Source organism: Macrosteles quadrilineatus, unplaced genomic scaffold (genome assembly GCF_028750875.1).
Source record: "Macrosteles quadrilineatus isolate MER2022 unplaced genomic scaffold, UCM_ALF_1.0 Scaffold_2__2_contigs__length_208266976, whole genome shotgun sequence".
In the NCBI taxonomy this organism is placed as follows: domain Eukaryota; kingdom Metazoa; phylum Arthropoda; class Insecta; order Hemiptera; family Cicadellidae; genus Macrosteles; species Macrosteles quadrilineatus.
The window spans coordinates 206,218,799-206,225,782 of NW_026542595.1; positions in this window are offsets into that span (position 1 = coordinate 206,218,799).

The window sequence follows — 6,984 nt, forward strand, 5'->3', positions numbered from 1 at the left end:
TTTTGGAAGGGTAGATTTGGCAGTGGCGATATGTCAGGATAGTAAGGATTACCGATTACCAAGTTAGGGGCTCACCTGCTTAACTGTAAATTGGAATCCACGTTGTCTGTGTTTGACAAGATGATAGCTAACAGTCGATAAAAGCTCACTCAGAGAATCTTATCTTCAAAGTTTTGCCATTCATTTTGACTAGTGATGGGTGATACGGGTCAATGTATCGATACTGCGTATTGATACGTATCGGAACGTGGTGTATCGTATCGTATCCTCATGTATCGATTTTTATCTGTATCGGATAAAATATCGTATCGTATTGTTTATTTATAATTTTAAAAAAAATTAAATATCTCAAATATACAAGCTGCATAGACAAATACTATGTTACTTACAAGCTTGTAAAGAGGGTTAGTGCTTGTAATCTTACCTCAGAAAAGCCGTTTCCTTCCTGTGTCTTTTTATTTGTATCAAACCTACATACATAACCTCCAAATTCCGGTAAACCCTCAAAATTGGAAAACATTTTGTTATTGTTTTCCTAGTTTTTACACAGGGATAATTAATTGAACCAAAAAGTACTAATAATGATGGTAGGTATGCCACTTACACATTAAATAGTATAATATGGACAATGAGGATCCCCACTTCCATTAATGGTGGCCCTAGTTTTGAGGTTATTTACAAAACATAGCTGAAAATACATGTTTTATCAGTGTTTTTGAAGATGCTAGGGTAAAATATCAAATTTCCACTACTACTTTTGAGGGGAGGAAGATGGGAAGACAAATTTCTTACCATAAAAATAAGATTTATATTACGGTAATAAATAAACAATACGATATTCGATATGATATTGGCTATAGGTGTATCGATACGGGCGATATTTTGCGGTCCTTGTATTGATATCTGTATCGATAGCACATCACTAATTTTGATGCACAGTATTTCAAAGTCCAAGCAGAGGGCAGGCTGATTTGGAACATAGAGTATCTGGAGTTTCATTAGAAAAATACTTTATAATTCAAAAAGAGGGATTCCTCCTCTTCAAAAAGGAAACATCGTGTTAGATCAGTAGTTTGTCTTAAAATGTAATGCCATTGATGTCGCAAGATTTTTAAATTTAATTTGGTTGAACTAACTAAAAACATAATCTGTTATTTTTTGTAAAGTAACCAGGAAAAGCTGTTTAATTGTAACATTCTGTACCTTACATAATACATATTGTGTATATTATATTCGCACTTGATTCTTTCGTCTGTAAACACTTGGACAGAAGAATCAAGTGTGAATATATGCGATTTGTCCAGCCCCTCACAGTTTTTACCAGAGACTATCTCTTCAAGTACATAATACGGTATTTTTAAAATGAACTTTGTTATTGGAATGGTTTCTTGCTTTATAAAAGCTAGTTAATTGGCCCACCAATTTTGTGTTATCAAGAGTCTGGTGTATTTAACAGTTTTTAAGTTTTATCAATCAATTTGAGAATGGTGATATTCAAATAGCTTATTTAAACCTATAAGCAAAGTGATAATAATAAATCACAAGATATGAGATACAGTCATTACTAGATTGTCAGTTTGAAGATAGGTTATCAACAATATCTGACAGTTGAGCCCAACCCGTCAAGTGCTCCACAACCACTATGTGTGATTTATCATATATTTTATGTTGAAATTGTAGCAAAAATGGCTGGTGCAAGTAATAAAAGTAAAAGTTTTGAATCCATTTTAACCACAGTTGAAAAATGTGCAGAGTGCCCGGTGTGTTTAGAAACTGCAAAAGTTCCTTTTAAACTGTGTTCTAGAGGCCATATTATATGTTTGTCATGTACCACCAAGCTAAGTAAATGCCCTACATGTGAAGGCCCGTTCATATTGGAAAATCCAGTTTGTCTAAAAAATATACTGGAAGCTCTGCCACGTCGTTGTATCTACAGTCAAGATGGATGTGAGGAAATTGTTGAATCCGGTAATGATCATGAGAGGTTTTGTGGTTACAGACCGATTGTGTGTCGAGGGTTTGATTGTTCTGTTAAAGTGCCAGTTTTGAAGATAATGGATCATTACAAGGAACATCATGAAGATGCTCTCTACATTACAGAGAGATATGTAGAGGGACTTGACTTGTTTAGTCCACTTTTCCTTATGGCGCACATTCCAGTATGGTTTTTTAACAATTTGTTTTGGTTTCTATTGTTCTATGATCAGGCAAAAGATGCTTACAAGGTATACTTTCTGGCAACACCAATTGGTAAGCTCGACCATGATTATTATGTTCGTTTTACAATAGAAAATGGGGATTTTCTCGTAGCTAACACACTGAAAGCTGCAGTGATATCTCGTGAGAACGAACTTGCAGTCACTGACCTTTCGAGAAGGGAAATACTACTACAATGGACTGGTGACTATGACAAATTTTGTATGATAATTCCTCGTTGGCAACTAAACGATTGGAATTCATACAAGTACAAAACTAATCTTGTTTTCTTAATAAGGAAAAAAATTGAAGGTATAATCATAGAATAAATAACTTCATCTATGGTATAATGTAGATTTTAGTGCACTTCCAATTACATATTTCATGGAGAAAATTCTGTGTGAATACAAGAATTAATTTCAGGTCTTCCTCCTTACTTTAGCTTATACTTGTGTTGACATTGTTACAAGCATAACTTCTTTTAATCTATGATAATAGGCAAAACTAAGGTAGGAAACATAATTGTTGTAACTGATAATCAATATAGATGTGAAATCAAAACTTTGTGTGTGGGATACTTAATATGTTTTCCTTCATTATTCAGTATATTGAGTTAGGCTTATGTGTTTATAAGACCATCAGAACTACTGATGTCTGAACGTACACTAATTAGTTTCAACTATCTTAATTGTTTTGTTGAAAGTTTCAAATCAAAATTAGCCAAGACCAAGATGGACATAAAAAATATGGACAACCACAAACCTGGGTGAATATTGGTTGGAAACTCCTGAAACCTCTGGCTGTCCAATTCTTGGGGCTAAAAATATTTGCACAAGGATGGTAAAGGATTACCAAGTTAGGGGCTTACCTGGTTAACGTGGTAAATTGGAATCCGTGTTGGACAAAATGTTAGGCCCAGGAAGTTTCTGGGAAGATAGCATAGATCTAGAATACAATACTATTACTTTACGAATACTCTATCTGTCAATGATTAATGACTTACTTGGTGGTCTCTTGTAAATACCTTACCTTGATACCACTTGCATCGCTGTGCCAATGATTTTACCATAGATAAAACATACTCCCTTAGTGTGCCTAATCTATGATTTTACCCTTAGCTATCTAACTTGGGATAGTTTCCACTTTCCAGTCCATCCAAATTAATTACTGTCACGTTTCAGACCATAGGTCGGCCGCTTAGAAAACGACCTAGGCAAAATTTTTAGCGCATGTAGGGGAGGTAACGGCGAGGTAGGGCATGTTCCCCCTCTCCGCCAATGGCCGTTTTCACACTGCACGACACCGACACGGCGCCGCCCCGGTGTCGTGGGAGTTGGAATCCTGTGTTACCAAATGGAACTGCTTACACAATGATATAATAACATTTCATGATGCTCAAATATTGATGTGATTTAGGCTATACAATATTTTTTGCAGGACCTATTTTTCTCAAGTTATGAAGAACGTGATTGTTTACATTTTGATCAGCTGTATAATTTAATTGCTGTTAATATTTAAGAATCACTGCGCAGTGTTCGGGAAGGTTGGGGGTGGGGCGGCAGTGGAGTGGGGGAAGAGCCATAGTCTGTCTCACTCCCCCACAGCTCAGTATCTCTCTCTTGCACCAATGCTACGAGGAGGACGCTTTCTAAGCGGCCGACCTATAGTGTCAAATGTATCTAAAGACAATCAAGTGAGTGGTTCTAAAATGTTACATTAACAAAGTCAGCTGCATTAAGACTATTATTAGTTGTGGCATTCCCTAGCTATATAAGGTTTAGGAGGAAGAAAATAACCATACATAAATGGATTTCAAAACCTGAATTTTTATTTAATAGTTACATTTCCCTTACATTTTCAGAACTATGAAATAACAATTGCTTGATTTATCAAGAAATAAAGAAACAAAACATTTAAATGAGGTAATGTTTTTCATTCAGAGCCCTAAAGAATTAATTTTATTAAATGCTGGAGTTTAAATCAAATTCGCAGACTATACATGTGCATAAAAAGGATTTATTTTAACTATAGAGGATAGTTTGATTTATTAATATTTAAATTAACAAAAATGTTTACAGTCACATTACCGAAGAAAAATAAGTTTTAGATTTAGATTAGATGTGGTATGACCATGAACATTGTACATTTATTTCAATTCAGTTATCGAAACAAAACACTTGACAGCAATGATCAGAGTGAAATAATTGACATCAAGTAATTAAGTTGGAAGACAAGTCATCCAATGCTTTGATAAAATAACAAAGAATTTTAATAATATGTTGACTTAAATATATTACTTTAACTATGAACGAGTAGACATTCCATTCCTATGTTTGAGTTGTAATCATTTTTAGAGTGATAATAAACATAACTTAATTGAGCCACTGACTTAGTGTGATTTTTGTAGAATTTCCAACTTTTTAACCAAGCCATACTGAAAGGACGAGTTTTAAACAAAAGCATTCTTTATGTCATACCAACTTTTTCAGAAAGAAACTAAAACTAATAACGGCAAAATGAAAAAACAATTTGCTGCTACTGGTCCAGATAGCAAGAATGTATCCAAAAGTTAATGATATCAGTTGTGCCTTTTATTAGTTCACTTTATAGGCTAGGCATATTAGGAATATAAGTGACAGTTAAAGGAAAGTTTAGGTACAGTCCTAATCATCACTTTTCTTTATGTTTTTTGGGTCGCTGAACACGAATATGAGGTTTGCTGACAGATACTTTGCCCGGAACATTGGTTATTTTGTGAAAAACCTAAAAATTTTGGCACTTTTTTTGGTTTTTCGGGCAAATCTCGGTAAGTATGGGTTTTTGAGAAAATCCTGCTATGTAAAATTAAAGATGACAAAATTTACTACAAGTTTCCTATATAATGTTTGTTTCTACGACGAACCGTTTCGCCACTAGAGCACACTAAAAAAGGCCAGAAGTACAAAAAATTAAAAACATTGGTAAATGCTGCCGTTTTACATTACGTTTCCATGGAAACCCATGTTACGATAATTTTAACTATTTATTCATGATAACAAACTGAAACACACTTAAAAATACCCCCGCCGCAGCAAACCTGCAGACTAAGCGAATTTCCATTTCCCTGATTGGATTTATTTTTTGATTTTTTTCAGACTAAAACGTCTCCTTAGAAATATCACATTTATTCCCTATTTAAATGAAAGTTTAATGAGTACTTAGGTTTGCTGTAACAGGGAGGGTAAAAAGGTGTTTTTAAAATGTAATAATTTAGTATGAAATGAATGCATTTTCCAAATTTGATCAAAATATGTTCATAAACAAGCAAACTACAACAGTTTACTTAGTCTCCATAAGAATAACATGGGCATTTTAAATTTACAGATTTTTGGAATTTTCTCCGTAACCGTTAGGCACATAACAACGCTTTAATATACTAAACTATTTGTTTTTTTAAGCTCTACAAAATGATATGGAAAGAAATCGCTAAATTTTAAGTTTATAGGGTCAAAAATAGGAAAAACCAATTTTCACCCCATAAAACCCCCCATAAATCCCTGTTCCCATAGTCCGATCATGCTGGTGCGCGAAATTATTCAAATAGACGTAGGTTCACACGTTTTTCCAAATTGTCATCAAAATCGGATGATTTTTGCTCGAGTTCTCGAGTTACGGAGAAAATTCCAAAAATCTGTAAATTTAAAATGCCCATGTTATTCTTATGGAGACTAAGTAAACTGTTGTAGTTTGCTTGTTTATGAACATATTTTGATCAAATTTGGAAAATACATTCATTTCATACTAAATTATTACATTTTACAAAAAACACCTTTTTACCCTCCCTGTTGCAGCAAACCTAAGTACTCGTTAAACTTTTATTTAAACAGGGAATAAATGTGATATTTCTAAGGAGACATTTTATTGTAAATCCAATCAGGGAAATGGAAATTCGCTTAGTCTGCAGGTTTGCTGCGGCGGGGGTATTTTTAAGTGTGTTTCAGTTTGTTATCATGAATAAATAGTTAAAATTATCGTAACATGGGTTGTTTCCATGGAAACGTAATGTAAAATGGCAGCATTTATAGCAATGTTTTTAATTTTTTGTACTTCTGGCCTTTTTTAGTGTGCTCTAGTGGCGAAACGGTTCGTCGTAGAAACAAACATTGTATAGGAAACTTGTAGTAAATTTTGTCATCTTTAATTTCACAAAGCAGGATTTTCTCAAAACCCATACTTACCGAGATTTGCCCGAAAAACCAAAAAAAGTGCCCAAATTTTTAGGTTTTTCACAAAATAACCAATGTTCCGGGCAAAGTATCTGTCAACAAACCTCATATTCGTGTTCAGCGACCCAAAAAACATAAAGAAAAGTGATGATTAGGACTGTACCTAAACTTTCTGCTAACTTTCCTAATATGCCTAGACTATTATCATAATATGAGAATAGATCAGTTAATTTCTCGAGTCTTCATACTTTGCTGTTGTATGCGTTATCTTCCTCAGTACTTTACAATCAGCTGAGATTCAACAAAGAAAGGTGTAATGTTCGAATCCTATATCATTAGAAAGGCAAGAATATTTCTTGAAAACTATATTCTAAGCTTGTGTGCATCGCAAGGATAATCTACGCATATTTTTAGAAAGATATTTTCCTATGTTCAGAATCCCTTCATAAATTAAAATACTGTAGGTTCAAAAATAAGCAAAAAAAATGAATTTAAAATTGTACAAATAACACGGGCCTTATGTGTTGCCATGCTGGTGACGAAATAACAATGAAGTATAAACAGAAAATCAAAACAAATGGAA